Source organism: Trichosurus vulpecula, chromosome 9 (assembly GCF_011100635.1).
Source record: "Trichosurus vulpecula isolate mTriVul1 chromosome 9, mTriVul1.pri, whole genome shotgun sequence".
Lineage (NCBI taxonomy): Eukaryota > Metazoa > Chordata > Mammalia > Diprotodontia > Phalangeridae > Trichosurus > Trichosurus vulpecula.
Window position 1 is genome coordinate 198,373,858 of NC_050581.1, and position 27,706 is coordinate 198,401,563.

Genomic DNA, 27,706 nt, shown 5'->3' on the forward strand with positions numbered 1-27,706 from the left:
GGCCTGGTAAATAGTGAATGCAAATGTCATACTTTTTTCTGCCTCGGTTTCTCAGGTTGATAGTTGGAATTATTCTGGCCTCTTGGAAAAGGCATAAGAAAGAATTGTGGATGATTCAGAAGTATCAAAGACAAAGAACTATAAACAACTTGGAGCTCTTTGGACAAAAATGATACATAAATACAAAGGAATTTTATCCTGCGGATTCAGAGGCTGGATTTAAGCCAGTTGGAATTCACCTAAGATTTGTTGGACAATCGCATCAGAATATTGACTCAAGTGCAGATATATTGGCTTTGGTGCATCCCCTTCTTTACTGGTTTGCAGTTTATTGTTTCTTCAGTCCTATTATTCTCTATCTGATTTCCCCACTATTTCCTCACTATTTTACTGTGGTCAAAAGTTCTTTTTAGCCACAGTAAACACTGAGGGTTATTCTTTCCCTTCTTGAGGACTAGGACCACATCTGCTTTCCCTAGTTTGAGGATGACTAGTAGGGTCTCCATGATTTAAAATCGAGACTATAGCATCAGAAATTTGGAGCTCAAAGGGTCCCTAGAAGTTGGAGACTTTAGGATCACAGTCAGGGATCTCAAAGGAAACTCTGACATTATCTAGTCCAACTCCCTCATCTTAATTTGAGGAAATCACCCTCCATGAAAGAGCACTGATTCTGAATTCAAAGGAGGTAGGTTCAAATCCTGCCTTTGATGATTACAATCTGTGTCACCTTGAGCAAGACACTTATTCTTCCTGAGATTTAGTTTCTTCATCTGTAACAGCAGCAGGTTATGCTAGATGGCTTCTGAGGAATCTATGCTCCTATTTATGAGACAATTTCATGTTTTCTCTTTATGTCCCTGGCACCTAGGATGGTGCCTGGCACATGGAAAGTGCTTAATAAATGCCTGTTGGATAAATACATACATGTATATATGCCTGTCTTAGTTGTTTCATATTTTTACAAGAAACGTACAACAGAAACTACAGTAAATTATGTGGATGGATACATGAGATATCATCTTTGTGCTTTGGAGAATCAGCTGGTGAGGAAAGTGGCTAATAAAGAACATTTCTGGAGAAAGAGCACGTGGGTGGAGGAGGGCTTGGAAAGGGAGGAGGTGGGCATCTGGGCTCAACTCTGCGAGATGCTGGCTTCAAACCAGAGCCCGATTAAGTGGTTTTCAATCCCCACACAAGCAGGTCACTGGAATCCTGGACACAAGCAGGTCCCTGAGTATTCTTTCCCCTGCTTTTTATCAAATAGCGTGTTGACAAGCTTCTCATTATTTCCTTGATCCTGGTGCTGGCTCTCTATTTTTCTGGTCGAAGAACAGTGGGCAGTTGTGCCATCCTAGGCTGGTCTCTGATTCCATCCCTCTCTCTTCCCATTTACTGACTGGCCCATCTTTCTCTCTGAGACTGCTCTTGTTCCAGGCTTAGTGGGAAAACTTCATTTCTTCTGGTCTTCTTCTATTAGCATTGACTCATTCCACTTCCTTTTACCTCCCCCTCATATTTGTTCCTTGATTAGCTACCAGGCCAGCTTTGTAAAATTAAAACTTTTTATTGATAGATTTTGTTTTTAGATTCCCTTCATTTCTGAATATATCCCTCTCCTCTTCCCTACCCAGTGCCTTGGAACAAAAAAGAGAGGAAATTATCCAAATAGCTAACATTTCTATACTACTTTGGGGATCATATAGGTTACCTCATTTGATCCTCACAACAACCCTGGGAAGGGGTTACTATCATTATCTTCATTTACAAATGAAGAAACTGAGGCTGAGAAAAGTTAAGGCACTTGTCTAGAGTTACACAGCTAGTGTCTAAAGTGGGATTTGAACTCAGGTTTATCCTGACTCCAAATGAAGTACCTTTATCCACCATATAAAGCTGCCCCTCAAATACATACATATATATATATATATATATATATATATATATATATATATATATATGTGTGTGTGTGTGTGTGTGTGTGTGTGTGTGTGTGTGTGTGTGTGAGTATATGTATAATTTCAGCAGAACTAACCAACAGAAGAGCCAAGTTTAATAGTACATGCAATGTACCGTACCCATGGTACTCCACCTCTGTAAAGACAGGAAGGAAAGGTGTTTTCTCACCTCTTCTTTAGGCACAAGCTTGGTAGTTATAACTACACAGTGTTCAGTTTCTAGCAAATTAACTTCTGTCAGTTCTACTGTCTGTAAGACACACACAAACACACACTCTATGTGTATCCTCTATCTCTAAATATGCCATAGATACATGCAGGGTGGGAGGAGAGGGGATGGAGCAAGGGAGGGAGGAAGACAGAGGGGAGAAAGAGACGGGGGGGAGGGAGGGAAAGAGAGGGGGGAAGAGAGAGAGAGAGGGAGAGAGAGAGAGAGAGAGAGAGAGAGAGAGAGAGAGAGAGACCCACTACTCACTTAGGTTAAGAGAGAGCAGGGCTGCTCCTCTCCTTAGTGCTGGTATATTGCAGTAATAGGGCATCAAACAGGTAAAATTGCATGTGTTGTCAATGGCCATAAATATAATTTTATTGATTTACAATGTTTAAAGTGAAGACGTGATTTCAGGCTTATATAAGGTGTCACATCGGAGTAACTGCACACCAACTTGATTCTATGGCCAGAAAAGCATGCAGTAATGCCTGCACAGAATCCTCAAGCTACCCCACATATATTTCTATTCTGGGGTGAGTGGGGAGGGGGCGGGGGTAGGTCTGATGAGAAGCTTCACAGTTTGAGTAGGTGGGCACACAGAGCTGGAAAAGGGGATCTGAGATCAAGTGAGTGTTAATTTATCCACCTGAGTCACTGGAAAAAAGATTTTCAGGTTGCTTGCTTGAGTTACTCCAACTTGGCCCTACATTCTGTTGAGCATCATCTCCTTTTTGATACTTTCTCTTCTCTGTGTTTTTGTGACACCGATCCCTCATTGTTCTCCTCCTACCTATGTGACTGCTCCTTCTCAGTCTCTTTTGCTGCATTTTCATCCGTGTCATAGACACGAACTCTGGGTATCCTCCATGGCTCTGTCTTGGGCTCTACACTCTTTCCTCCCATATATTCTTTCAATGATCTCAACCACTTCTCTAAGTTTAATTATCATCTCTATACAGATGACTGCTAGATCAGTGTATTCATTCTTGATCTGTCTCCTAAGCTCTAGCTCCACATCATCCTCCGGCCTCCAAACTCTGGCAGGTCTACACAGTGGGACCCACAGGCTTGTACCCTTCTATCCACTCAATCTTCTCTTCATTCTTTTATGTTCTCTTCCAGAGACTCCCTGCCGCTCCCACCACTCCATCATTCTTTGCTAAAACCAACAAACCTAAACTCTGCACACACACCCTTTTATATGGCTGGAAATGTAGCAAAGCAAAAGTCAACGCTCCCTCAGGAGGCAGCATATTGTGCTGTATCAGGGATTAGGCAGATACCTGAGGAATAGACAAAACTGGGAAATGACACTAGGTTCAAAGAAAAGGTGACTGGCATCCAACTGGGGCCAGTTCTGTCCCCCAGAAGTCACATGTGGTAGAGACTGAGGCCAGCAAAAAGTAAATTGTCCACTCTACAAGAAGGCTCAGACAGCTTTGAAGTCCAGCCATCAAGGGATCTGCCATCAAAGGGCAAGGGGACAGAAAGTGAGTGATACTCTAACATAAAGTGGGGGAGGACTAAAATTACCAAAGACCTCAGGAGGAGGAAGATTCAGTAAGGTAGTCGTCACAGAAAGAAATATGGACTCCTGCACAACTAAATAAATCCAAATACCTCCAAATAAAAACTACAAGATAAAGGAAAATGAGGCTCGATAAGGCAGAGGATGCTGTGGTTTCCCAAAGGAGAAGAGAGCCACAACAGACTCAAGAGAGAAATAGGAATCATGAAAGCAGAATCTGTGGCTTATACAGAGGAAATAATTGACAGAAAGGTTGAATGTAGCAAAAGAGTCGTATCAAAGAATTGAAAGAAAAAACCATTAATTGGGAGTGCATGGAAAGTGATGTCAGTCTGGAAGAGAAGCAAAAAGAAATAATATTAAGGGAAACAAAACATATTGATCTCAAAGACAGGATGCATAGAAACATCTTAAGAATTATAGGTCTCCCAGAAGAATACAACAAAAAGAGTAAATACTACAATGTAGTGGCTCTCAAACTTTTTGGTCTCACATCCCCTTTACCCTTTTAAAAATTATTGAGGAACCCTTGAAAGAGTCATGGAAATCCTCAAGGAGCTGAAGACCACACTTTGAGAACGGCAGTAATGAATGAAATAATAAAGGAAAACATTCAGCTCTTCTGAACACAGAAAGTAAAGTGCCAGTTGAAAGAATCCATAGATCACCTCCAGAAAAAATACTCTAAGCTCCAAACTCCAGGACAAGTTCAGAGTAGTTAAATTTTACTGTTCCCATGACAAACAATAAATTCCAAAAGTAACTAGGAGCAAGTCCTTTGAAAGGAAAGGAAAGGAAATTTGAATAACACAAGACTATTCTGCACCCACCAGAAACCACAGGAGGGAATTCAATAATGTGTTCCAAAGAGCAAAGGAGTTCAAGGTCTGATCTAATTTGATGTATCCTGCAAACCTGAACATAATCTCCAATGAGAAAGATGGATATTCAATAAAAGGGAGACATTTGGAGCATTCCCACAAGAAAATAGACACGAACAGATTATTTGCTTTGCAAATACCCCTGACAACAGAAACACAAGAAAGGTAAACAAATACAGCAACCAAGGAAGACATGAATAGTAAAATAAATTACTCTCCACCACTGCAAAAATGGGAAAAAAAACTAGAAAATAAAGATGCCCATGCAGCTAACAGCAACAAAATAACAACAGAGGGACCATGAAGGGGTTCCTTTCTAAAAGGACACACAAGACAAAAGTTATGGTGGAACTTTAACTGAAGGCCTGACGGTAGAGGAGCAGTTCGAATTGTCATGGAGTATACCACACAATTCCCCATTTACAGGTGAATCTATAGTGTTGTTTTAATTAGACTAAACTGCAGAATTGGAAGGAAACATAAAAGTGAAGGAAGAAAGAAGATAGAGGAAATGTGAGGTGTGCCCTAACCAAGGCAGTAATTAATAACGAAGGAAAAAATAACTCCTGTAGTCTTTCAGGAACAAGAGGGCCTACAGGGGAATGGATGAAGTGGTAAAGGAAGGGGCTGAAAGGGGGAAAGAGGAAAATTAGTGCTGTAAAGGGGTCCCACTGAGGAACATGGCCATGGGGGAAAGGGGTGACTAATGGGAGGGGAGCTTGGAGAGGAAGGGAATAGCACCTAAAGGACGAGGGTTGGCTTCAAGTAGATTAGCCAAAATAAACTGATGAGACAAAGTAATGTCTTTGCAGAGGAAGAGGATTTTGATTGGATACTAGTTGTGGAGGGCTCATACAGGGAGCTCAGACAATATCGTGTCTCAGCTCCATCTCATTCAACTGAGACTCTCTTAAGAAATTCACCAAAGAAAGTGAAACATCTAATATCACTATGGATTGAGTCCTTTCACAGTCCACACTACTCTCACCCAGTCTATGGATCTGCACTGGCATCTCATTCAAATGGATCTGGGCATAGAAAAACTGCATTAGACCAAAAAATGAGTTACCTTAAAATACAGGTACCCACGTGTCTGAGCTTCAAGCCAGTGCATGATTTGCAGATGAAAGAGACCTAATTTTAGAGAAGTGCCTCCACCCCTGTGTGAAGTGTGTGTGTGTGTGTGTGTGTGTGTGTTCACTGTTAAGAGCTCTTGGGACTAACATGACACACTCTGTGTCACCTGCCAGGTCTTGGTGTGGCCTTGAGCTACTTGGAGTGTTGAAAGAAGGGTACATCAGCCACTGCATGATGGTTGAGATGGAAATTAGATCTGCTCAGAGCCACTTCTTTTCTTCCCTTCTTCTATGAGGAAGGCCAGAGACCAGAACTGAACAAGTCATGCAGCCTTGGGCACAGTTCTTGTCAACAAAACCATAATTATTAAGGGCTTTATCCCCCTCAAACTCCTCCCTACCCATCTCCAAGATGCTGTTTCCTCACAGAGAGAAGACTTGTCACACTTCCAGGAGCCTTAGACATCCATTTCCAAAGGAGGGGGCAGGACTTCCTTCCCATTGTTACTCAGTGGCCAGTTCTTTTGTCTGTTGGATGGGTTGGAATCATTCTCTCTGACAGGCACTGATTATGAGAAGTATAATAAGAATTGTGAGATAATGTTCAAGATCTGGCCTTAGAGCAAAAAAATAAAAACCTGAGTTCAAGGCCTGCCTTTGGTATAGATAGGTGGTATAATCTGGGGCAAGTCCCATAACCTCTCACAGCCTCAGGCAACTTTCTGAAACTGAACTGAGAAGACTTTCCTAATCTTCATTGATGGAATGAATTTCACACTGGGAGTCTGCCTCCCTGTTTCTAGGCCTTTGGGAGAGGAGGGGTTATTTAAGAAGGTTTTCAGAATATTTAATGAAGAAATTGGAACCATTATTCCTGATAAGGGTAATTTGGCTGGCCTTCACACGATAGGATCCTAGTATTTCAGTTGCTTGGTACCTGTGACTATTCATTCTTTCCCTCTTTTGGATAGACCAGATCAAGTCTGGCTTGTCTGTATCACTTCTGAAGAAGCCTCACCTTTATTTTTTGCTCAATCATCTTAGGAAATATTCCTAAGCTAAAAGGTGAGAGGATATTGATATGCAGACTTTATAAGTTTGTAAACTTTGTAAAACACACTTACTGGTTTATAGAATCAGAGAAGCTCCTGGCACTCATGGTGGTCTTGGGTTTCCAGCCCTGGTCATCCTAATGTATGGTTTAATTCCTTGAACTTTCATTCCATGCAACTCAGAAGCTAGGCTCTTGGCCCTGTTTATCTGTGACTTGGACTGGCAGAAACACCTATCTGATAAGGCAGACCCTGAAAAGTAATGATAATGAGAACCAGTCTCTGATGAAAGCAACACCCAGGTTCTGTTTACTCACCATTCCCCTAAGATTGTTCAGTTTGAGGCTTTTTCTCTCTTTATCATAAAGCGTAGCAGGAAGCTAAGGAGGTGACCCTTGAGATGAATGGATAGTGGTGCTTTGACTCTGACTCTATACCTTGAAACAGATTCCTCTTTCATCTGTTGCTGTTTGCTGTCATGTCCAACTCTTCATGACTCCATTTGGGGTTTTATTGACAAAGATACTGGAGTGGCTTGCCATTTCCTTCCCCAGTTCATGCTACAGATGAGGAAACTCAGGCAAATAGGGTTAAATGACATGCCCAGAGTCATAGAGCTAATATGTGTCTGAGACCAGATTTGAACTCAGATCCTCCTGACTCCAGGGCTCCCCTCTACCTGCTGTGCCACCTAGCTGCCCCCTCTTTCATGTTAGTCATGTATAAATTAGAAAGAGGTAATAAGAGAAAGGAAAGAATGGAAGTACTAGCTGTGACTGGAGCCAATGCCAGTTTCGTCCTAGAAGGATATCTTCAGTGGAAGGACGAGGTGCTTCCCAATCACGTACTATGCTTAGGCATATGCCTCTGTTGCTTCTTTTTCAGAGGTGGAGGGGATGTGACAGCACCCTGGCTTCTGCCATGGCAGGAGCTACCTCATTATGTTAGTCTGTGAATCTGCTAATCTCAGAACCACATCATCAATCCTATCTCATGCCTGACAGCCAAACCTGTTATTCTGACTGCTAACCACATTTAATCCTCTAGCCAATTATGTAAACCAATTGTGTAATTCTCTTTTTGATTTTCCAATGCCTTTCCTTTTATGTATGAGTGACTGTTCTTCTTGTTGTTGCTTTTCAAGAAGGTGGGTTGTAGAGGGTGCTTTCTCTGAAGGAAGTACTCTGAATCTTTTCAGTGATATCTTGAGATGAGGAGGGAAAGAGGAAGAGGAATCAAAGATTTTGAGCTGGAAGGTACCTTAGAAGGGATCTCATTTTACAGATGGGGAAACTGAGGGTCAAAAAAGTGAAATGACTTGCCAAAGGTAAACTAGATGGTAGAATTTGAACCCAGTTCCTCTTCCTCCAAGAAAAGGAACTTTTCTTTACACTATGCCAAGCTTTTCCTATTCCTTTATCTTGTAACTTTTTTAGTTCATCTTTTAGCCTATCCCTCCCTATCCCACTTCATCTCTTTGCTGGACAGCTCCTAACTCACACTAAAAAGATACAGGGTGAGAAATAAAGCAGGTTCTCCATGAAAGCTTGAAAATAGTCAGCTACCCAAGAGTAAGAGGTTGATAATATATTTCTCTCTGTATCTCCCCTACTGCTTAGCATAGTGGCTTATATGTAAGAGGTACTTGAGGAGTTTTTTGTTGAGTGAATGAATGGATTGATAGCAGAATAGAATTTATCATCTGAAAGAGAGATATCCAGTAGAATGTCATCTTGAGAACAGACCTGCCTTATTTTTTCTGATCTAGCCTATAGCATGTGCTTAGTAAATGTTTTCATATTATCTTTCTATACCCCAAACTTTTTTCTTTTGAATTTCCTTATTTTTTAGGAGGATCCCATCCTCCAAGCTATATAGATTCCAAACTTGGTTCATCCTTGACTCTTCATGCTTATGCACCTCATACATTCAATAAGATGCAAAAACCTAGAATTTCTTTCTCTACTTAATCTCTTGTATAACATCTTTACTCTCCACTCATACAGCCATTATGTTAGTTCAGGTCTTCATATTCTCTCATCTAGAATATTCCAGTCACCTTCTAACTGGTCTCCCTTCCTTCAGGCTTTCCCTACTCCAATCCATCCTCTTCACAACTTCAAGGTGATTAACCTAAAGGCTAAGAATGACTAAGTCACCCTCCTACTCAATAAAGTCCAGTAGTTCCCTAGTACATCCAGAATCTAATTACTAAATCCTTTATTTGTCATTAAAGTCTTTTCAAAACCTAGTCCTTTCCTGCCTTCCCAGTCTCCCTACACTTTACTACCCTCTAACTCACACTAGAATCAGTTGATACTGGCATCCTTGTGGTTCCAGGAACCCCATCTCCTTACTCTTTGACTTTACACTGGTTATCCTCAATAACTAGAATGCTTCCCTCCCGACTCAGCTGTAACCTCATCTTCTGAAGAAAACCTTTCCAGGTGTGCCAACTGTTAGAGTCTAAGGCAGAGGTTCCCAAAGTGGGCAATACCACCCCCTGGGGGGCACTGGAATAATCCAGAGGGATGGTAGTAGCCTTGGGTGCAATTGGAGGCATTGAATAAAAATAGGGGGGGGGGTGGAAGTGTAAGGAAAGAAGAGAAGAAAAATTTGAAAAATCATTTGGATGTGTTTCGTCTGCTGTATAACAGAGTTGAAGTCCTAATGATTACATTATTTTCCAAATAAACACACAAAATACCAGTGATAACCCGTCAGTGGTCAAGACCGATAATAGGTCTTAACAAGGAAGGGTTGGCCCGAGAGCATATTGCAAATTGTCCGAAGTCCAGCGTGCATCAACTGGAATACGTGTATGTAATGACTTGTTTACAATACGATACTGTATGGTTGTATGATGCAATATCGTGAATTCAAAATTTCAATGCAGAAAAACCACAAATTTATAATAAATTATTAAATTTAAGATATATCATTCAAAAAAATTTTATAGTTTTTGAAATGATGCAAATTTCAAAAAAAAAAAGTCAAAGGGCTAAAGAAAGTAAATTTCCAAGGGGGCACTGAGTGATCTTTTTTTGAGAAGGGAGTGGCAGGCCAAATAAGTTTGGGAACCTCGGGTCTAAGGTTATTTTCCTTCTCCTCACTACGCAGATTAGGAGTCCCTCTTTATTTCCATGTGGTTTCCCTTCATTAGAGTGTGAGCTCCCTGAGGCTAGGGATTGTTTTCCTTTGTTTCCCCAGTGCCTGGCACATAATAAGCATGTCATAAACCTTGATTGATTGATTAGTTTATTGGCTCAACTGAATTGCAGCGAAAATCCCTTCTCCTCACACCTCAGGTCCAGCTGGGAGTCACACACACACACACACACACACACACACACACACACACACACACATCAGGTAAACTCCTGGCTTACCTGGTGCTCTCTCCACTCCTTCCTTTATCTCTCTCTGTCTCTGTCTCTGTCTCTCTGTCTCTGTTTTATGTCAGAGACATGTTGCTAATTAAAAGCTAAATCACAAATCATTGAAATAGAGCTGAAAGGGATCTTAGAAGTCATCGAGTCCATTCTTATTATTTTACAGATTAGGGAATTGAGGCCCAGAGAGGCTGAGTGACTTGCCCAAAAACGCACAGCTAATAAGTGTTTGAGGTAGGATTTAAACTTAGGTCTTCCTGACTTTGATCATAGTGCTGTCTCCACTACAGCACACTGCCTCCCAAAAGAAACCATCTTCTTTTCCTCAGCCATACCTCTTTAATGATATTTTCTCAGGCTGTATTTGTAATATTTTTGAAAATAGAGTGGGATTTTTTTAAGAAAAACTGGTACCAGAGGAAGCCCAAAAGAATGAGGTCTTTATTATTTTAGCATCTTTGACAGGGGGAGATACAGCATAAGTTCTTTTTGAGAGTTGCAGTTTGGTATTTACATCTCAGTTATACCGTATATTTATGAAATTAATGTTTTAAGGGAGATACACACTCTATTAGATCTTTGAGTATATTAATGTGGTCGACTTCCTCTGCTGCCAGTCCCTGTCTACTCATTCTGTGCAACTCTTACCTTTATCTTCCTACAAATGCCTCAGGTCTACCCTCTACAAGAAGCCTTCCCTAACCTTTATTAAGCCCAGTTGTTCCAATTGCTAATTATATCTTAATTATCCTGTGTATAGCTTACTTTGTATACATTTATTTGCATATGTCACCCTCATTAGATTGTAAGCTCCAGTGTCAGGACTGCCTTTTGGCTCTTTGTATCCCCAGTGCTTAGCACAATGCCTGACACATAGTAGATGCTTGTTGGTAGATTGATAGGTATTTACTAGCCATATGACCCTGGGTGAATGGCAGCCTCCCAGTTTCAGTTACCGCATCATAAAAGGAGGAGGTTGAACTTGAAAGCCCTAAGTTACTTCCCAGATCTCTTATATAATCCTGAGTTCATGGCAGTGAAGCTCCTGCCGGTTTTCATATCCAGCCCATTATCAAGTCTTATCTTTTCCATCTTTACATCTTTCCTGTGTGACCCCTTCTCTTCATTCCATTGAACAGGCCCTTATCATCTCATACCTGGGTTACTACAGTGGCTTTCTGGGTGGTCTTTATGCTCAAGTCTCTCAACATACTAGTCCATCCTCTACTCCCCTGTCAAAGCCATCTTCCTAAAGTGCACATCTGACCATGTCATCTCCCTAGTCAATAAACTCTTGCTGCTGTTGTTGTTATTCAGTCATTTTTAGTTTTGTCCAACTCTCTGTGACCTCATTTTAGAGTTTTTTTGTTTGGTTTTGGGGCAAAGATACTAGAGTAGTTTGCTATTGCTTTCTCCAACTCATTTTATAGATGAGAAAACTGAGGCAAACAGGGTTAAGTGATTTGACCAAGGTCATACAGATAGTAAGTGTCTGAGGCCAGATTTGAACTCAGAAAGGTTAATCTTCCTAACTCCAGGATTGGTACTCTATGTACTATGGTGACACCTAGCTGCCCCAATAAACTAGTGGTTCTCTATTACCTCCAACATCAAATATAAAATCTTCTGACATTTAAAGTCCTTCATAACCTGGTCCCTTCCTACATTTCCAGTCTTCTTTCACTGGGCTCCTCCCTCCCACCCACGCCCACATGCTCTATGGATCAGGTGAGGGAGGTGCATTTTCTCTGTCTATTCCCCTTGCCTGGAATACTCTCCCTCCACAACCCACCTCCTGTTTCATTGGCTTCCTTCAAGATTCAGCCCAAGTCTCACTTTCTGCTACTACTTTTGCTCTGAGATTATCTTCCATTTATGCTGTACATATCAGGCACGTATATTTTTTGCATACTGTCTGCTCCATTAGAATGTGAGCTTCTTGATGGTGGGCACAGAATTTTTACCTTTCTTTGTATCCTTCGTACTTGGCATAATCCCTGGCACTTGTAAAGCCTTAATAAATGCTTGTTGATTTACTGACTGCCAGGGAGCTCTCTTTCATTTTTTTTTGTATATTTTTTGGAGGAAGGAAGGCAGGGCAATTGGGGTTAAGTGACTTGCCCAAATCACAGCTAGCAAGTGTGTCAAGTGTCTGAGACAAGATTTGAAGTCAGGTCCTCCTGATTTCAGGACCGGCACTCTACTCACTGCGCCACCTACCTGACCCACTCTCTTTCATTTTCTTAAAATTGTATTGGAATGTAAATGGAAATCTAAATTTTAAATAACTTTAATTTAGGGAAAGAGTGTTACTAAGCAGAACACTCATGGGTTCTTAGCTTCTATTCAGGGAAAATTTAAACAGTAACAAATACCCTGGATTGATTTTTAAAATTTGCTTTAATTAAAGTGAATTCATGCTCATAAAAGTGAACCAAAGAATTAACTTTCTGACATGGCATGAATGTTTTCAGAAAGCCAAGACAATGAATTAAGGAACCTTTCAGAAAGACATTCCAAGGAAATAAAAGTTTGAGGGGAAGGCATTTGGATGGTACCATTTTTGTAAGATGACAAAAGAGCATGACGATATATATCATACCCATTATCGTATGGCAGTCTTAGATAGCATGACATATAATCTTGGACCACATTTTAGAGAGATTCTACCAACAGCTTATGAGAAGAGAAGTGTAAAAATTATACTGAAGTGAAGATGAGGAATTTGAAAATTAAGGGAAGAGACTTGTTAGAAGATGACAGCTGGAAAACAGGGACTAGCGTGAGCTCCCCACTGAGCCCCTCCAAAAACATATAAAAAATGGCTCTGAACCAAATCTAGAACGCAGAACCCAGAAAATAGCAGAGGGAAGCAGGGCTTCAGCCCAGGACAGCCTGGATGGTCACTGGGTGAGGTCTATCCCACAGAGAGCTGGGAGCGGAGCAGAGCGGAGTGGAGCAGAGCCCAGTGTGGGCAGCACAGACCAACCAGACCAGGAGCCAGGCAGAGCGGGCCCTAGTGCCCTGAATCAGTGAGCTGCAGCAGTCACCAGACTTCTCAACCCACAAATACCAAAAACAGAGAAGGTTAGTGGGAAAAGCTGCGGGAGTGGAAGGAGTTCCCGGTTCGGCTCCTGCCCCGGGGGCAGCAGAGGTGGGGCAGCTACAGAACTACAGCTGCAGTTACTTCCGGCCCCAGGCCCACCTGGTGGGAGGAATTAAGTGGCGGATCAGAGCAGGAGTGAAGAGCCTGCTGAAGATCTAAGCTCAATCCGGGTAGGGGGTTCTTGGGGAAGTAGGAGTGCTGGTGTGGCAGAGCTGGAGCATCCCCCCAGGCTTGGAACATAGTTCTCTTAACTCTACAAGAAGTCACACCCCACTGAAAAACTCAAGGGTGAAGTTAATTGGCTGGGAATGTGGCTAGGCAGCTAAAACGCACCCAGATTTAGTCTCAGACTCTGGAGTCTTTCTTTGGTGACAAAGAAGACCAAAACATACAGCCTGAAGAAGTCAACAAAGTCAAAGAGCCTACAACAAAAGCCTCCAAGAAAAACATGAACTGGTCTCAGGCCATAGAAGAGCTCAAAAAGGATTTGGAAAAACAAGTTAGAGAAGTGGAGGAAAAATTGGAAAGAGAAATGAGAAAGATGCGAGAAAACCATGAAAAACAAGTCAATGACTTGCTAAAGGAGACCCAAAAAAATACTGAAAAATATACTGAAGAAAACAACACAGTAAAAAATAGACTAACTCAAGTGGCAAAAGGGCTCCAAAAAGCCAATGAGGAGAAGAATGCCTTGAAAGGCAGAATTAGTCAAGGGAAAAGGAGGTCCAAAAGACCACTGAAGAAAATACTACCTTAAAAATTAGACTGGAGCAAGTGGAAGCTAGTAACTTGATGAGAAATCAAGGTATTATAAAACAGAACCAAAGGAATGAAAAAATGGAAGACAACATGAAATATCTCATTGGAAAAACCACTGACCTGGAAAATAGATCCAGGAGAGATAATTTAAAAATTATTGGACTACCTGAAAGCCACGATCAAAAAAAGAGCCTAGATATCATCTTTCAAGAAAATATCAAGGAGAACTGCCCTGATATTCTAGAGCCACAGGGCAAAATAGAAATTGATAGAATCCATCGATCACCTCCTCAAATAGATCCCAAAAAGAAGTCTCCTAGGAATATTGTCACCAAATTCCAGAGCTCCCAGATCAAGAAGAAAACACTGCAAGCAGCCAGAAAGAAACAATTTTAGTATTGTGGAAACACAATCAGAATAACCCAAGATCTAGAAGCTTCTACGTTAAGAGATCGAAGGGCTTGGAATACGATATTCCGGAGGTCAATGGAGCTAGGATTAAAACCAAGAATCACCTACCCAGCAAAACTGAGTATCATGCTCCAAGGCAAAATATAGACTTTTAATAAAATAGAGGACTTCCAAGCTTTCTCAGTGAAAAGACCAGAGCTGAATAGAAAATTTGACTTTCAAACACAAGAATCAAGAGAAGCATGAAAAGGTAATCAAGAAAAAGAACAAGAAAAAGAAATTGCAAGGGACTTACTAAAGTTGAACTGTTTTGTTTACATTCCTACATGGAAAGATGATGTGTATGATTCATGAGACCTCAGTATTAGGGTAGCTGAAGGGAATATGCATATATATATGTTTATGTATATATATATGTATATGTGAGTATGTATGTATGTATATATGTATGTGTATATTATATATATATATATTTATATATATATATATATATATATAGAGAGAGAGAGAGAGAGAGAGAGAGAGAGAGAGCAGGCACAGGTTGAGTTGAAGATGAAGGGAAGATATCTAAAAGAAATAAAATCAAATTAAGGGATGAGAGAGGAATATATTGAGAGAGGGTGATAGGGAGAGATAGAATGGGGTAAATTATCTCGCATAAAAGTGGCAAGAAAAAGCAGTTCTGTAGGAAGAGAAGAGAAGGCAGGTGAGGTGGAATGAGTGAATCTTGTTCTCATCAAATTTGACCTGAGGAGGGAATACCATACATACTCATTTGGGTATCTTACCCCACAGGAAAAAAGGAGGAAGAAGATAAAAAAGGGGGGATGATAGAAGGGAGGGCAGATGGGGTGGAGGTAATCAAAAACAAACACTTTCAAAAGGGGACAGGGCCAAGGGAGAAAATTCAATAAAGTGGGATAGGTTTGAAAGGAGCAAAATATAGTTAGTCTTTCATAACATGAGCATTGTGGAAAGGTTATAAATAATGATACACATGTGGCCTATGTTGAATTGCTTGAGTTCTTGGGGAGGGTGGGTGGGAGGGGAAGAGGGGAGAGAGTTTGGCACTCAAAGTTTTAAAAACAGACGTTCAAAAACAAAAAAAAGTTTTTGCACGCAACTAGGAAATAAGATACACAGGCAATGGGGCATAGAAATTTATCTTGCCCTACAAGAAAGGAAGGGAAAAGGGGATGGGAGGGGAGTGGGGTGACAGAGGGGAGGGCTGACTGGGGAACAGGGTAACCAGAATATACACCATCTTGGAGTGGGGGGAGGGTAGAAATGGGGAGAAAATTTGTAATTCAAACTCTTGTGAAAATCAATGCTGAAAACTAAGACACTTGTTAAACCCTCTCCTCAAGCCACATTTAGACAAACCAATGTAGACATACATGACAACCTGTGTGGGCAACAAATACACCTTATACTTACAATGAAATAACATTTTGCTATATTTACATATAATAAGAAACATCATACCATAATGGATATAGAGCAGGTTTATAAAGAGCAAGTAATACCTAGGTTCAAATCCTGCCTTAGCCACATACTGGCTTTGTGATTCTAGGCAAGTCATTTAATCTCTCAACTATAACTCTCTAAGGCTATAAATTATATAAAAGGTTCTAGACAAAATTGCTTTCCCCCCCCATTATTTTAATTTTAATTTTTTTGTCGCATGCAAACAAAAAATTTTAATACTTTTTGAAATTTTGAGTTCCAAATTCTCTCCCTCTCTCCCTTCCCTCTGCCCTCTTTGAAAAGGCAAGAATTTTAATATAGATTATTCATGTGCAGTCTGAAACGTCTCCACATTAACCACGTTGCAAAAGAAAACACAGACATCCCCCCCCAAAAAAACTCAAGGATAATAAAGTTTTAAAAAATGCTTCAATCTAAAAAAAGAAATTAAGGGAAGAAGCCATCAGTACCATCCCAATTGGTTTCTTGTGTTAATGTTGGATCACAGATCCCTAGGAAACTCTAGATCTTCCTTATGGATTTCCAAATCTGTCTTATACTCTTTTTTTCATAACCTATGTCCAGACCTCATTATTGGTGACCTTGCTATCTGAGTCCATTATCCTCTCTACATCCTGACCTCCAGTAGCTTTCTGGACTCTCTCAACTCTAGTGACCTCCTGTGTCACTGATCTTCTGACAGTCTAGTTACAGAGACACATGGGAGCACAGGATCACTTATTTAGAGCTGCAAAGGGTCTTCAGAGGTCATTTAGTTCCATCTCTTCATCTTTCATTTGAGGACACTGAGGCTCTTATAGATTAAATAACTACCCAAGGCCATAGAAGTAGTGTCAGAGCCAAGTTTAGAACCCAAGTCCTCAGACTCCAACCCTCATATTCTGCACAACTCTTCTTACCATGTAAGAAAGTCTTTGTTCTGTTGGAACAAACTCTGTTCTGTTGCCTTAACACTCTAGCTTTTGCCAACCCTCTATGTGTCCACATTACAAAGACCCAACAGATAGCACCCTCCTTCCCCTTGTGCTAACTCCTCTTGGACCTGTTCTTCATCTTCACTTCAATAGCCATTTCCTCAATATCACCCTCGGTCTCCAAGTCCATTACCCCTTCTCCAGCTTCCCTTCCCTCACTCCCTGGCCATGCCTCCTCCCTGCCCCCACCAAGGCTGGCCATTTCAGCCTTATTCTCACTATCATGCCAAAGTCCTTTACCTGTTGTCATCATTTTTCCTTCTTCTAATTTTCAGCCCTGAGTAAATCTCAACATCTTGTTTTCTCCCTCCTGCCCCAAAGCTGCCAAATACTACTGGAGAAAGCAAGAAAGCTACAAATTCAATTCATTAGAGATTCTTGCCACACAGTCTTAGCTAGACCCACATTACCATTTGTCAGAACATTGCTTTATCACTTAGCAGCTTCCTTCTGCAATCTACACAGCACTTATTGCAAATCTTCTCCTTTCAATTTAAGTTGATTCAACAAGCGTTTGTTGAGCATGTCCTCAGTGTAAGGGTGTGTCTAAACTACGAGGAGGAGGGGCATGGAGATACAAAGACAAATTCAACAAATTCTCTGCCCTCACTGAGCTTCCATTTACTGGGGGGATAACATGTGCACAGATAAGTAAATAAAAAATAATTTAACAAAGAGAGAGCAGTGACAACAGGGAGGTCAGGGAAGCCTTTAGGAAGAGAGAATCACCTGAGCTGAACTGTCAAAGAAGATAAGACAGAAACGAGAAGGGAACACGTTCCTGACATAGTGGTGATTTATGTGAATGTGCTAAGGCTGGGGATAAGAAGTAAAGCTCAAGAAAATCTACCAGCCACTTTGATTAAATATGAAAGAAATAAGGCCAGAACAGCCAATGGGAACCCAACTGTAAAGCATCTTAAATCTGAAACTGAGAAGTTTGCATTTTTTTTTCCTAGAGAGACTAGAGAGCTACTGAAGCTCTTAGGGCCCAGCAGGCGAAGCATCTCAAACTTGCTTTCAGAAGGTTACTGTGGGGGCTGGTAGAGGATGGATTGGAGATTATTGAAAGAACTGGCAGGCATGATTGATTACTGAGCGATCAGCAGTAGCCTTTAAAGACTGTGGAGAAGGGGAGAGAAGCCCCAGGACAGCACAAGGGCAAACGCTTGGCCTTTTTTCAAGCAGTGGAAAGAGTATCATCAGTGCAATCATTAGAGAACACACAGAAAAGGAAGGAATGATCCCAAAGAGTCAGCTAGCTTCTCCCAGAATTCCCGAATATATCTAGCCAGACTGACTTCATTTGCATTTTAAACAAGCTTGCTAAATTGGTACATCAAAGGAATTCTGTAGGTATAGTCGACCTAAATCTCAGCAAAGTCTACCAAAGTACCTGATGCTATTCCTGAGGAAAAGATAGAGAGTGTGAACTACGTACTAGTATAGTTAACAACCTAACTATAGCCACCTATGTATTTCTAACTGATTGGATCCAAAGAGTACTTTTTAAATAAACAAAAAAGTGAACTATTCCAAGTATCTATGTTTGGCCCAGATCTGCTTAACATTTTTTAATGATGAATCTCATAAAAGCATAAATCATCTACCTGTTGACAGTTTCAGTTGACATAAAGTGGGAGGGTGTTTCAACAATCTGGCTAGCAGCTGCTGTGAGGGTGTAAAACCAACAACAACCAGCTCACAGAACACTGCAAGCCCAGGTCCTTTTGATCTGCTTTATTTAAGGAAAGCAATGTTAAAGGTTAACAATCTTACTTTACTACAGCACACAAATATCATTTACTTAGTTCAGGGGGAAAAAACCAGCACCCTGAATTACAGACCAAATACAATTCATAGTTATCAACATCTGAGTGTTCAGCCGGGGAGCTCATTACAACGGCTGGCCCAGAGTTACATGCCACTCCTGCTGTGGCACAGAGCTCTGAGAGAGAACACTAACCTCTGCACTTATATATCCTGTTCAGGGCCCAGAGGGCCCCAACCTCACCCAGGCTGGGTTTGGAAAAGTTCCCCACCCCTAATATCACATCAGATACAAATCAATGACTCCCAATTGTCTCAGTGCTGAGAAATACAAAAACATCCCACTTTATCTGCCCCATTCGAACAAAGGCCAGAATCATTGAAGGTCAACAGCAAAAAGTCCCACCTTAATTACTATTACAGAGGGACATCTAACATGTTACATGACTGAATAAGGACCCCAAAAGATTTCAACAGTCTCAAATGCTAAGTTTAATCAAATAAGAATAAATTTACTAGGAATAAAGGTAAAGTATTATACTTGGGTCCAAAAACTCAATTCACAAGTATGGTATGTAAAGATGTGACTAGAGGGCAGCTTGTCTGGAAAAGCCCTGATGATTTCAGTCAATTGTAAGCTCAGTAGGTGTCACCAGGGCGATGAGATCACCAAAAGAGCTAACGAGATATTAGAGTACATCAAGAGAGGAACGTTGTCCCAAAGAACTGACCCTGAGAGCCACACTGTCCTCTATTTATTGTCAGTCTAGGGTAGCACAGGTTATGAAAGAGATTGAGAAGGTGAAGCGTATCTGGATGAGGGTGGCCAGGATGGTGAAAGGTCCCAAGATCAAGCCATTGGATGACCCATTGAAGCAATAAGTTGGTATGAGCTGACTTGAATATCCCCTTGACTTAGAAAATGGTTATGCCTTTCACAGGAATAGGAAAGTTCAGAGGAAAGATAGGTTTGGGGAAGGAGAATGTGATGAGTTCTCCTTGGGGCATGTTGAGGGTGAGATGCTGAGGAGACATTGCTGTGGAGAGGTTGTAAGAGACATGTGAGTGGAGTTGGGGGTGGGGGAGGAGGGAGGTGATTTTCTAATAGAAAGATAGTGGCCAGAAATTTTCCACCTAGAATTTAGTATCTAGTTATATGTTCAGAATCTCCAAAAGGAAAAACACAGCATTGGAGGGAAAATATATCATTTCAAAGTGAACCTGTCTCTGACTCAGTCTTTATTCAATAGAGACAAATTCTAGGGCAAAAGTCATGGATGGAAAAAATGAGTATGAAATGAATGGTGACCACCAAGTTTTGTAGCAGCCATAAGTACAAAATTAAAGTCTGAATCACTGGGAGTTTTAGTGAATTAAAAGGAGGGAAAAGTAAGGCCAACAAAAACATCTTATTCAGAATGGTGTCTTAGGGTGGAAAAGCATGTTGACTTTACCATCATAACGCCTCTCACCATTTATTTCTTTCCACTAGCTCCATCAACGTCCTCTGCACTACCACCACCAACCCCCTCACAAGTTCATGTCCTTATCTCTTCTCACCTGGACTATTTTAACCTCTTCCTTACTGGTTTCCTAGCTCTCTAATTCGCCCTTGAAAATGTTGTCTGTGTTATCTTTATTACATGTGGTCCTTTGCTTAAAACCTTCCCCTTACCTACAGAAGCAAGGGTAAGTTCCTCATCTTCATATTCAGAGGCCTTGAATGCAGCATGTTCTTCAAATTTTTATTGAATTGAAGTGAAATGAATTAAATTAGAGACCCTGCCATAGGAGGACATGGGGAGGACTGATTCAATGGATTTCATTCAACAAACTTTTGTGTAGCACCTATTGTGTGCCTGATGCCATACTCAGTGTTCAGGATATAAAGATAAAAATGCAGCAGGTCTTGCCCTCAAGAAACTTACTTTCTTAAACTAAGTAGACTTTTCATATTGCCACTTAAAACCTGGAAATCAGATCCCATATTTGGTGGGCAAGAAGAATAAATGTGCAGAAAACTTTTAATGCAATGTGTATGGAATGTGCCATGCATGTGCAGGAAGAACTAACACTCTAAATAAGAACCCTTTAGTAGGGGAAGACTCCAAGATCAAATCATTGATCTGTGAGAATTCATGGGCCATGTTTACATGACCTTTGCACTGTCCATAAAGAAATGGCAAAGCAGACAATGATGAAAATTTCAGGGTTTTGTTTGTTTTGTTTTTACCAGATCTCATTGGTTCTGTTTTTGCAGCATCTTTCGTATTTGTCACTTTTTCACTCACACATCTCCAACCGTAATTCAGGCCCTTTTCATCTCTCACCTGAGTTATTCTGACAGCTTCCTCATTGGTCTCCTTGTGTCTTGTCTGCTCTTTCCAATCCATGTTCCCCATATAGATATTCCTAAGGCATGGTCTTGCTAGGTCACTCCTCTGCTGAAGAAGATTCACTGACTCCCTAGTGCCCACAAAATTAAATAGAAACTCCCAGATTTCAGCATTTCAAGCTCATCACAACCTGGCTTTTATATTTCTTCCCAGACTCCTTTTCTATCATTACCCTTCATTTACCCCAACCAAAGTGGCCTCTTTGCTGCCCCATTCTTCCTCTCTGTGGCTTTTCACAGACTCTCCTTGATGTCTGAGATGTTCCTTGTACTCACCTCTGATGCTTAAAACCCCTCTCTCCTGTCAAAGTTCTGCTCCAGAGCTCCTCCCCATTCGGAGCCTTTCCTGTTTGCCCTGGAGTTAACGTTGCCCCTCCCCCCACTGGCCTTTCTGTTGGCTTGGTCACCATTTTTTCCTCGTTGACCTGGCTCCCTTTGCCATTCCCTGCTCTTCTCTCCCCCAAGGACCCAAGGAAAGCTCTTTGATTGAGGGGTCTGCTTTGCCTTTGTCTGTATCCTTAGATTCCCAATGCCTAGTTCAGTGCCTTGGATATAACAAGTACTTAGGAGATGTTGGTTGAATTGAATTTTTTAATGAGCTATATTAAAATTCAGTTTTAAAGTGTTTTTAAAGATAATCATTAGGGTCTAGTCCTCCTGTGATTCCCTTAGTATAGGGACCTTCCAGCAAAGAGATTCCGTTTATCAAAACAGATCAATAAGTCCTCTGTAATCAATAGTCTCAGGAAAGACTGAGGGCCCTGAGAATTCAAGTGACTTCCCCAGGGTCACAAAGCCAGTATGTATCAGAATGGAACTTGAACCCAGGTATTTTTGCCTCCTGGGTGTCTATCCAATGTGGTGTGTTGCCTCCCATTCTGTATGAGGGTATTACTTAATGCTGCTACTTTCAAGCTCTCTCGAAAATTTATTAAAGTCCAGAGTGCCTTCTAGAAAATATGTGGCCAGAACAAAAGATAGTGTGAGACTACCATTTTCTCTACTTGGAACATACTATACTTTCTATGTCTGTCTAATATTACCTTTGAATTATGAGTTGGCCCTTACATACGGACCTTGAGATCAACTACTGCATTGCTCCTAGGATTGTGGATTAAAACTAGAAATGCCCTGAAAGGTCATCGAGACCAATTCTCTTATTTTACAGATGAGACAATCAAGAGACAGAAAGCCTAAGCAACCTGCCCAAAGTAGTCATACAGAGAGTGAATCACAGAAGGGGAATTCAAACTGAGCTTGTCTGACTGCTAAATCCACAGCACTATGCCATTTCCTTTTTTTGCATGGAAACCGACATGTCAAATCTCTCTCATATGGATGTGTGCCATTCATGTTTTGAAGCTAAGTGCGGAAGTTTACATTTACTCTATTAAACCTTATCTTACTAGCCAATCATTCCAACCTGTCAAGATCCCGTTACACCCTAATTCTGTCATCTGATATGTTACTTTTCCCTCTTAACTTTGTGCCACCTGCATATATGTATTCTAGGGGGCCAATTTCATACAGTCAGAGCCAATAAACATTTATTAAGCACCTCCTATGTGCCCACAAATGTGCTAGGTGCCTGGGATTCAAAGAAAGGCATAACATCCCCTGCCCTCACGGAGCTCACAATCTAATGAGAAAAGATAACACACAGAGAGAAGGGGAAATGTCTGGGAAATGGGAAGAAAGGGAGGGAGATTACCTAGCACATGGGGCATAATGAAGCCCTGTGGCAGGGGAGAGAGATGATCTGAGCAGGTGAAACTTTCTGAATTGATGTAATCTTGAAGAATGATGAGTTTCTGGAGAACACTGAACTCCAGGGAATTATCCAGGTGAGAAGTGATGAGGTGAATTCCCCAAGAGCCTCCCAAAATGGTGGAGGATCAGGGAGAAGCTTTCCAATGGCCACTGTCTAACCTCTCCAGGGAAGGGGACAGTGTTCCCCAAATAATTCCACACTTGTTCCCTCTGGTTTTGGACTCCAGCAGAAGGATGGATATATGATGATGGACCCCTGGGTGCAGAAAACACAGGGATTACTGACTCAGGTCCTAGTATAGGATGATGAGGAGAAGTAAGAGTCTCTAGCATGGAATGAATCCATTACTCTGAGCATGGGGAAGCCTAATGTCAAGCAAGAGTACTGGACATGGAGTTGGGAGACCTGAGTTTGAATCCAGGCTTTGGTAATTGTTATCCTTGTGAAGTTAGGAAGCTCCCTTTCCTTCCCTGAATGAAGGGGATGAATCACATGAGCTTTAAGGTCACTTCTAGGTAGAAATCCAAAGATACCTACTTTTGGAGGTCTTTAGGCAAAGACTGAATTACCATTTGTGACCCAGGTCATACCATGGATTCTTTTTTGTTTTGTTTTTTAGTATAGCTTGGATCAGACAGCCATTGAGGTCCCCTCCCAATTCTAAGACTCAGTAATGCTTTGGTAGATTACCTTTTGTTGTTGTTGCTGAGTTGTTTTCAATTGCATCTTACTCTTCATGACCCCATTTAGGGTATTCTTGGCAAAGATGCTAGAACGGTTGCCCATGTCCTTCTCCAGTTCATTTTTCAGATGAAGAAACTGAGGCAAATAGGGTTAAGTGACTTGACAAGGGTCACACAGCTAGTCGATGCCTGAGGCCGATTTGAACTCAGGTTGAAGAGTCTTCCTAACTCCATGCCAAGCACTCTATCCACAGCAGTGCCACCTAGCTGCCCTAGAGAAGGTACATGATTGTCCAAAGACAACTTGACCCAACTCAAAGACTGACTCAGAAAACTCCAGTTCTGAACCATAAGCAAATCATGAATTAATGAATAAAGAATAATAGACATTGCCCTTCTTTGGAAATAATAATGTATAGAGGGAAACATGCTGAATGAAAAGTCATGGAAGCTGAGTTTAAATACTACATCTGATGTTTGCCTCCTGTGTGACCCTGTATAAGTTACTTCACATTTCCAGTTGGACTGGATAACTTTTAATGTCCCCTCTATCTCTGCATCTATAATATTATGATCTCTTCCTGTCAAATCATGGAAGGAGGAGGGAGGGAGGGAAAGAGAGTAGAGAAAAGGATTCTTCTGTAGCCTAGAAATTTACTTGACCTTTCTGGGAAGATGTCTCTCCTTTAAAGACATACCTCCCCCCTGCTTTCCTGGTTCCACCTCCCTCTTGCCCTTGCCCTTTCCTAGAATACCCCCATGTCTGGAATCTTCTATGTCTGGAAACTTTCAGGCTAGAAATTTCCAACTTCTTGGATAATTGAGGCCTTCCTGTATGTGACTTGACACAGGAGTAGATCCATGCCCCTTCCAATCAAACACCTGGCCCTTCTTCCATGAGCCCAGAGGAATAACTGACCCAGGAGTCCAACCCACCGAACTGGCTGAAATCTTAGTGTAAGAGAGCACCACCTCCTAGCGGTAGCCTCTGGCAAGACCATCCATTGTAGACACCTTCCACTTGTTTTGGCCTAAAGGACAGAGTTCCCACAGGTAGAATGCAGGACTTGAAGTAAAAAGGAAGGAAAATCTGGGTTCAAATACTATCCAGATATTTACTAGCTGTATGATCTTGATTAAATTTCCTCATCTATAAAATGAGGGTGTTAAACTTGGTGACCCTAAGGTCTATAATCTACCTTCCCCTCCCATTAGTCATCCGAGGTGTGGTGTGCGCGTGTGTGTGCGCGTGTGTGTATGTGCATGTGTGTGTGTATGTGCATGTGCGTGTGTGTGTGTGTGCATGTGTGTGTGTATGTGCATGTGTGTGTGTGTGTGCATGTATGTGTGTGTGTGTGTGCGTGTGTGTGTGTGTGTGTGTGTGTGTGTGTGAAGGTTGGAATGCTCCCAGAGGTTTGAAAGCATCATATTTAGCTAACCCATTTTGGTACTAACTCATTTGAGTGGCTACTGCCCTAACATCCTTCCCTTGTTTCTCTTGCCTCCATCTCCATGGTCCCACTCAATCTACGTGGCCATGCCTTAAATACACCGAAGAAAAAGCTCTAACCTTTTCCTCATGGATGTGCTGGTTGCATCCTATGGTGAAGTTCATTTAAATCCCAACAACAGACTCTGATCCAGTGTTCCATGGAAGCTGGGTACTTCACAGAAATGTTGGGTTAGATCTTATCTCACGTTTGGCACAGGAAAACCCAGACGATTTTTATTAGTCAAGTGAGCCAATAAATGAGGCAGCAACAACAAAAAACTACTTTAATACTAATGGACGCGTGAGATCTCAGATCCTCATGAATCAGAAGATTAAGCTCATCTTTCAATCCCGTCTTCCATCCCATCTCCCCTTTGGAATTCTGTTATTGCTCCTCCTCCATAAAAGCTCAGCCTTTTGAATTTGCACGGCATTCAAAGGGTTATTCTTGGGATGTTAAGGAAAGTAGATTACAGATGATGGGGTAGGAGAGCAGTGAGGCCTTACAGGAAGGAGAGGGCCAGGTTCTAATAGGATTCAGATGAGAGAAATTTGAGGGAGCAGCAACTAGGTAGGAGACAGCTGACCAGGGAGCTGATGAAGATAAGCAATAATGACAGAGGATTATTAGATTTAGACATCATCTAACCCAACACCCCTTTTTAAAGATATGGAAATTGAGGCCCAATCAGTTATAGGGGAAGTTCTTTAGTGTATGGATTGGCCTATATAGCTACTGAGAGGCCTTTCACCTCTCAAGTAGTGTGATTCTGTGACCTGCCCCAGTTAAATAGTTGAGGTAAAAGTTTAACCTAAGTCCTGATTATAAATACATAAATACAGATCTCTTTCCAAGGCCCTCATATTCCCAGGACCGGGAACATTGGGACATAGTAGGCACTTAATAAGGACATTATTTGATCGGATACTAATTACACCAAAGCACACATTTGCAATATAGAGGAAATCTCTCTCTCTCTCTCTCTCTCTCTCTCTCTCTCTCTCTCTCTCTCTATTTGTGTGTGTGTTTGTCTTTCTTTGTCTTCATTTGTCTCTTAGTGTGTCTCTGTGTTTCTGTCTCTGTCACTCTGTCTCTTTGCCACCTTCCTTCTAAAATGTATCCAAAAAACAACATTCTAACTTGAGTTTTCATCTGGCTTGCCAGATAGAATATTGTGAGCCTATTTTAGGTCCTATCAGGCTATAGGAAGACAGGGACCAGTAAAGGTGTGATGTGTCTAATATGGGGCCCAATGACTCTCTGCTCTGTGTTCCTATTGATGTATTTTCACTGAGAAAGCAGAAATGGAATTGATGAGACAATTAGAATGTCAATAGCTGTCCCTAACCATCCTTGCAGGTGTGCCCACTATCGAGCAGAGAGGTTGTGTCTATGCAGTACTTCTCCCTTTTCTGAGGACAAAATGATGGATAAATATAAGCTACAGGTAGGTTGAGGGGTGATGTTGGATAGGAATTGCTGGAGTGGTTTTCCTGATGAAATATAGGGATCTACAGTTGAGATGTGGGATTCCCATTCTCCAGGTTGTTTAATTTATTCCATAAAAATTTGCCTTCACGGAACAATTTGAAAAACTATAAAACCAGATTAAATGTTTTCTGTTCACTTCTAAGCAGAGCTCTCTCCGGGACACCTCAGATAGAATTAGACCCCTATGGCCCCAAATTCTGCTGTGTCCAGATACTTGGTCAGGGACTCAAGCGGGCAGTGGGCAGCATCATATTGGCACCATCAAAAGAAAAGATCTATTCTCATTAACTGCCATCATATCCTGCTCCTTTCCATAAAGAAAAGTGAATGGCATTGTCTTCATCCCAAAACATAAACACACACACACACACACACACACAAATGCACATGCTCAGGCACACACACATACACACACACACACACACACAAATGCACATGCTCAGGCACACACACACACACACACACACACACACACACACCCCTCCCTAGCTGCATAGGCCCTTTTCTTTTCTTCTTCCAGGCTCCTTTGGATGTTTATTTAAACCATATTTCACCTGTGGGCAGGGGGAGGAAGTAGAGCAACATTTAATCCCATTATGATTTGCTCTGTTCCATGAGTCACCATAAAAGACTGGTATCTTTAATTAAGAGCTTATACAACTAGCATTTTTGTGCCTCAGGTAAGCAGGATGGAGAGAGCATGAGGAGACTCCCTTGGCATGCAACTACCAGTGGAATAAAACTCCTGAAACTTCCTATTTTGACTAAGTAGTCTTGCTAACTAGGTGCTGATCTCAATTGTTTTTATGTTGGTGAAGGACTAAAAGTATTATCAGCACTCTCTAAATTTCAGAACTCTGGAATAAAACCCTAGTTGTCCCTCCCTGGTTTTGGCTCTGCCTTAAAGTCTTCAAAGAACAAAAAGAAGGAGTCAAGGGATCCTACCCTCAGGATGATCCTTCATGAAGTATTTGTGGGGAATATATGAACATTTGCATAGGAAAGGATGTGGAGGGAATTGGTGGAGGAAAAATTTAAGATTTCACCACAGATCACAGGACTTTAGAAAGATCAGAGTAAGGTAGAAGGCATCCAGAGGAAAGCAACTAAGGTGATCTTAAAATGGTCTCAAGATCATGCCATGTGAGCATTTGTTGAAAGCTTAGCCAGAAGACTTTGGGGAAATGTGCTAATTGTTTTTAGATATTTGAAAGGGCTGTCACATGGAAAAGGGATGATTAGGCTTGTTCTCTTCAGCCTTGAAGAG

The 27,706-nt window shown here is 41.4% G+C and overlaps 1 protein-coding gene across 1 annotated transcript in view; it reads left to right on the forward strand.

The window, feature by feature from the left end:
• Positions 1 to 27,706, forward strand: part of POU6F2 (POU class 6 homeobox 2) — a 507,199-nt gene that overhangs the window by 71,113 nt on the left and 408,380 nt on the right. The window lies entirely within an intron of this gene.